This window comes from Scylla paramamosain, unplaced genomic scaffold, assembly GCF_035594125.1.
Source record: "Scylla paramamosain isolate STU-SP2022 unplaced genomic scaffold, ASM3559412v1 Contig71, whole genome shotgun sequence".
Lineage (NCBI taxonomy): Eukaryota > Metazoa > Arthropoda > Malacostraca > Decapoda > Portunidae > Scylla > Scylla paramamosain.
The window spans coordinates 16147-22500 of record NW_026973736.1 but is presented as its reverse complement, the minus strand read 5'-3'; the positions used below and the strand labels follow the sequence as shown (position 1 = coordinate 22500).

The 6354-nt window shown below is 37.9% G+C and overlaps 1 protein-coding gene across 8 annotated transcripts in view; it reads right to left on the bottom strand.

The window, feature by feature from the left end:
• The window catches only part of LOC135098637 (uncharacterized), a 14993-nt gene extending 8942 nt beyond the window's left edge, over positions 1 to 6051 (bottom strand). For 2 of the 8 annotated variants that reach the window (XR_010267225.1, XR_010267226.1), the window contains exon 1: positions 5748 to 6049. The gene's annotated coding sequence lies outside the window, so the exon portion shown is untranslated. Of the gene's footprint in view, positions 1 to 475; positions 497 to 619; positions 685 to 5747 lie in introns of those variants that run through there. The other 6 variants (XR_010267227.1, XR_010267224.1, XR_010267223.1 and 3 more) reach the window with 6 other exon arrangements.
• Positions 6052 to 6354: the final 303 nt, after the last annotated feature.

Sequence of the window (6354 nt, the reverse complement as noted above, 5' to 3'; positions counted from 1 at the left end):
ACACTTTATCGAGTAGTTAATCTAGAAAAAAAAAAAGAAAAGGCACTTGAAATTCTGGTATGGCATATACACTTATACTCCGTTACTTAACACTACGAATACACAAGAAAATAATTACTTTTATAACTCCTCAAGAGTACCATTGATTCTGGGCACCGTTATATCCCTAAATAGCGTCACAGCCTTCATCCATCACTTCTCTACGGCAACAATATTGCTCACAACACATTCACAGTAGATTATATTTGACTAAAGAAACATTACATGGCTAACACTTTCCCAAGACTCTGTGGCCTGTCTCCACGTGGGACCAACACCGGCTATTTTATCTGTTGCCAGAGGGAAGGGAGACGCCATTCTGTCAACACGTACAGTCACTATATCTTCACTAGAGACATGAATAATAAACATGAACACAGTAATATTCACTTCTAAATAAAAGAAAAAATAAATATTTCAGAGCTACGAGACCCACCTGTTGCCAGAGGGAAGGGAGACGCCATTCTGTCAACACGTACAGTCACTATATCTTCACTAGACATGAATAATAAACATGAACACAGTAATATTCACTTCTAAATAAAAGAAAAAATAAATATTTCAGAGCTACGAGACCCACCTGTTGCCAGAGGGAAGGGAGACGCCATTCTGTGCTCTCTCCCTCAACACCCACAGGCCTCTGAAGTTATTGGAACCTTAGCTAGTTCTCTCTCTCTCTTCTTTCACACATAATTTTACTGAACCGTGAGTTTAAATAAAAATGCAGGAATAATTGGCTAGCAAGGTGAGCATATAGGCTGGACATTAGTTGAAGTTAATAATTGAATTTTAAATTACTAACATATTTTATAAGCTAAGGAATGACACCTTATGAGTTACTGGTAGGCTGACGCAACATGATGTAATCCTATTATTCGTATTACCACTGATTAGAGAAAACCACAGTTGAAATAAGTAAAGACTATTTATAACAAATGTTTCAAGACTTTTAAATCACTCCCACGAATACACGCCTTATAAATATACTTTTTCATATAATCATTAAACCTTTAATTACCGCTATTATCCTCCTCTTCACCGCAAGCTACAAAAGAAAACAATTATTGGGGAGACTCAAAGAAACACAGAAATAATAAAAAGGAGCGTTACACATACATAGATCATACACCCATACACACATCCTATATCCTTTCACCTATAGAAATGTATATTTACTGAGAAAAAAGCAAATAAGTTATGTTAATATGACTGCCATTGCAACCAAATCAATCTGAAATAATTATACTTAAGTTTTTTCAATATTTCTCTATACATAAAAGGAATTATATACCCATACTACACCCATACATAGATCATTCATCCATACACACACCCTATATCCCTTCACCCATAGCAATGTATATTTACTGAGAAAAAAGCAAATACGTTATGTTAATTTGACTGCCATTGCAACCAAAACAATCTGAAATATGCTTAAGTTTTTTTTCAATATTTTTAAACATGTAAAGGGAATTATATACCCATACTGCACCCGTACATAGATCATACACCCATACACACATCCTATATCCCTTCACCCATAGCAATGTATATTTAGTAAGAAAGAAGCAAATATGTTGTTAATCTGACTGCCATTGCAACCAAAACAATCTGAAATATGCTTAAGTTTTTTCAATATTTCTCTATATATAAAAGGAATTGTGTACCCATACTGCACCCATAAATAGATCATACACCCATACACACATCCTATATCCCTTCACCTATAGAAATGTATATTTACTGAGAAAAAAGCAAATAAGTTATGTTAATCTGACTGCCATTGCAACCAAATCAATCTGAAATAATTATGCTTAAGTTTTTTCAATATTTCTCTATATATAAAAGGAATTATATACCCATACTACACCCATACATAGATCATTCATCCATACACGCACCCTATATCCCTTCACCCATAGCAATGTATATTTACTGAGAAAAAAGCAAATATGTTATGTTAATTTGACTGCCATTGCAACCAAAACAATCCGAAATATGCTTAAGTTTTTTCAATATTTCTCTATATATAAAAGGAATTATATACCCATACTGCACCCATACATAGATCATACACCCATACACACACCCTATATCCCTTCACCCATAGCAATGCATATTTACTGAGAAAAAAAGCAAATACGTTATGTTAATCTGACTGCCATTGCAACCCAAACAATCTTAAATATGCTTAAGTTTTTTCAATATTTTTCTATATATAAAAGGAACTGTGTACCCATACTGCACCCATACATAGATCATACACCCATACACACACCCTATATCCCTTTACCTATAGCAAAGTACACTTACAGAGAAAATTATGGTTTTAAATATCGTATCACTCTATAAAAATACGTCATTAAGAACTTGTACCTTTGTTTGCGTTTGTTTGTGTCCCTGCATACATGACAGTGATGAGACGCATACACACACAAACGTACACTTGAAGCGCACACACACACACACACACACACACACACACACACACACACACACACACACACACACACACACACAGAAAACAGTAACAGAACAACAGTATATTAGGAAGTAGGAATTTTTCACTAATACTGCACCATACTCATGTATCCCTTTGGTCCCAGTGGTGCAGGAAGGACTCGTCTACCTGCACCACTGGCCACTATATAACACGTCACTGTACTCGTACCTTCACACTGTACCATTAGAAGCGCCACTGTGTTGAACTTCCAAGAAGTTTGAGACCTTCTACTGTTCATGTCACTGTAGATTTTTACTGTAGCTTATGACTTCAATGGTACCCAACATATCTGCTTACCCTGTATCACTGTACCTAACCTAACATAACATAACACAACTTAACCTAACCTAACTTAACCTAAATTAACCTAACCTAACTTAACCTAAATTAACCTAACCTAACTTAACTTAACCTAACTTAACCTAACCTAACTTAACCTAACCTAACCTAACTTAACCTAACCTAACCTAACCTAACTTAATGTAACCTAACCTAACCTAACATAACCTAACCTAACTTAACCTAACCTAACCTAACTTAACCTAACTTAACCTGACCTAACATAACCTAACTTAATGTAACCTAACCTAACCTAACCTAACCTAACCTGACATAATCTAACCTAACCTAACCTGACCAGACTAAAATATTAAATAAATAAATAAATAAATTAGGAAAGGAAAATGTGTAGTAGTAGTAGTAGTAGTAGTAGTAGTAGTAGTAAACTATCATTATGTAGTCAAAGCTAAAATAGTCAAATTAATATCAATTTCAGCCTAACCTGCACTGACCTGACCTAAGCAAAATTAAACTAAACCTAACCTGACCTGACCTAACTTAACCTAACCTAACTTAACCTAACCTAACGTAACCTAACCTAACGTAACTTAACCTAACCTAACCTGACCTGACTTAACCTAATGTAAGCTAACTTAACCTAACCTAACTTAACCTAACCGAACGTAACTTAACGTAACCTAACTTATTCTAGAGTAACCTGACCTGACCTAACCTAACCTGACCTAATTTTGATGAACTGAAGCTAACCTAACCTAACTCAGCCGACCTAACCTAACCAAACCAAATTATATAAAAATAAATAAGTAAAATAACAAAAAGAAATAGAAAAAAATGCATGATTCAGGATTCCGAACCTAACCAAAAAATTAGATAAAAAAAAACGCAATAAATAAATAAATAAACAAATATATCGGAAGAAAACAAGAAAAAAAACAGTCTTACAGGTGTTTTTCAGGTACTATGGCACATGGTACACTGCCAAGCCCTTCTGCTGCACCATTAACACCACAATGTACACTGACATGGTACACCAACAGTGGGAGTCTTGCAAGTTCATCCACCACTCTCGGAAATCGTTTACAAGGTCTCGGAACATCACAGTTAGGTTAAGTTTTTGGGGTACAGTTTCAAGGTACAGTGACGCATGCTACAGTGGCTTATGGTGAAGGTAGACAAGGCCTTCCTGCACCATTAGCACCATAGGGTACAGTGCTGTGGTACTGTAGCATTGAAATTTTAAGCACACGAGAAAAAAAACTATTTTTTTTAGGTGAGGGCCAGTTAAGTTTTTGTGGTACAGTTTCAAGGTACAGTGACGCATGGTACAGGGGCTTATGGTGAAGGTAGACAAGGCCTTCCTGCACCATTAGCACCATAGGGTACAGTGCTGTGGTACTGTAGCACTGAAATATTAACCACACGAAAAAATAAAAATAAAACGATATCTTTTTTTCAAGTGAAGGCCAGTTAGGTTAATTTTTTTGGGTACAGTTTTAAAGTACAGTGACGCATGCTACAGTGGCTTATGGTGAAGGTAGACAAGGCCTTCCTGCACCATTAGCACCATAGGGTACAGTGCTGTGGTACAGTGACATCAAGAAATTAAGAAAACAAACTGAAGATTCATTCACCTCCTAGACCCAAAGCATACATTCATACTTTTATCATTACAGGTACAAATCTATATATACAGTGACACATGACAAATATATACATGCATTTTCTATGTATGGGTATTGTATAGGACATGTCATTCCCCTTATGTACGGAGAAATGAAAAAAAAAAAATTAAAAAAGGCAAATTTGAAAGCAATGTTTTGGCAGGGTGAAGTGGGCACAGTTAACTTGCATTTTTCTCACTACTGCTATATATCTACAGGTAGTGGGGTAGAGGGTAGATGTATGGATATATAATCTATATATGGACGCTGTATTGAACTATGGATAAGCGCTGATGAGGAGAAACTAGCAAAAATTATAACGAGAGTCCGCCTGATGAGAGGACGGAGATGACACGATCTAACCAATACTATTTCATGAAAGGCTTGGACTATTAAACTGAGACATGAATAGTAAATGTATGTATGTATGAACTATGTATGGTCAGTATATGGGCGTATAAATAAGCGTAGGAGAGGAGAAATTAGCATAAAGGTTAATATTATCAGTCTGGGATCACAGAGAGAGAGAGAGAGGGAGGGGGGATGGAGATGCAGGCACAGGTGACGCTAACACAAACTATCTTATTTAACTACAGACTAGGACTATCGGGCTGGGATGTGAATAGTAGATATATAAATGTATAACCCACCTATGGGCGTCGTGTGGGCGTGTGGATGGGCGTGAATGAGAAGAAACAAGGAAAAAAAAGAATGGCACCGATGTTTTGGGGAAGGGGCGGGGAAAGGAAGGAAAAATATGGAAAGATTATCTTGTTATTTTTCCTATTATAGACACATTTTTACATGCATAGAAAGTCAGGGTACATGTATCAATGTATAATCTATGTATGGACGCAGTATAGATGTATAAATAAGCGTAGCAGGGAAGAAATAAGCAAAAATGTTAGCGACAAGGCGGATGTTTGGGGTCGGATGATGGGGAGAGGAGTCCAAACACGTACTATCAGACTATCTCACTGACAGCTTGGACTATCACGGTTATACATTCATGGCAGATGTATGGGTGTATAAACTATCTATACACGCAGTATGGCGATAACAATAAGCGCAGGAGATAAGAAAACTGAAAAAAAACGAATGAAGAGAGGGCCAAGTTGGTGACAGGCAGCGGAGGGGAGAGAGAGAGGGAGGCGGACATTGAAGAACCATTAATGTCATTGTATCTCACTACTATTTTGGACTATCAGGCTGATACGTGCAGGGTGAGCAGGTGTGACTATTACCTTCGCGATCTGGAAGGCATCAGCTTGCAGAGTCTCAAAAATTTGTATTTCCTCAACCTCTTGCTTGTTGGTGGCCTGCACGGAGGACCTGAGCCCATCAAACACAGTCTTCGTAAATCTCTTCATCTTTCACGTTACGGCCTGTTGCGTTTAACCTGACCTTGACCTGCAGGCTTACATGGCTCTACAGGCTAGGGGAAGGCCTGGGGCACATGTCTGGCGGGTCAGGCTAGGGCAGGCTGCAGGCAGGGAGACAAGATTCGCTATTACACTTTTCGATCACTGAAATGAAACCGAGTAGCTGCGCGCGCCATGACGTCAGCTAGGAAGATGCCAGATTTGTTTCACTCCCCTGGTCTGGCACTGTAAGGCTCTATGTGGCACTGTACGCACTCACACACCTTATACAGCCCATACACACCTGCACACACCCATACACGAACCACTAGCACCTCTAAAACAGCGAAGGGAAATATTGTACAGTCTCCAACGCAAGCAATGTCTGCAAACCCGATTTTACATTTTGAGACCACTGGCACTATACAAGGCACCCTACTCATACACACACACACACACATACACTATACAAAGCCATACACACACACCC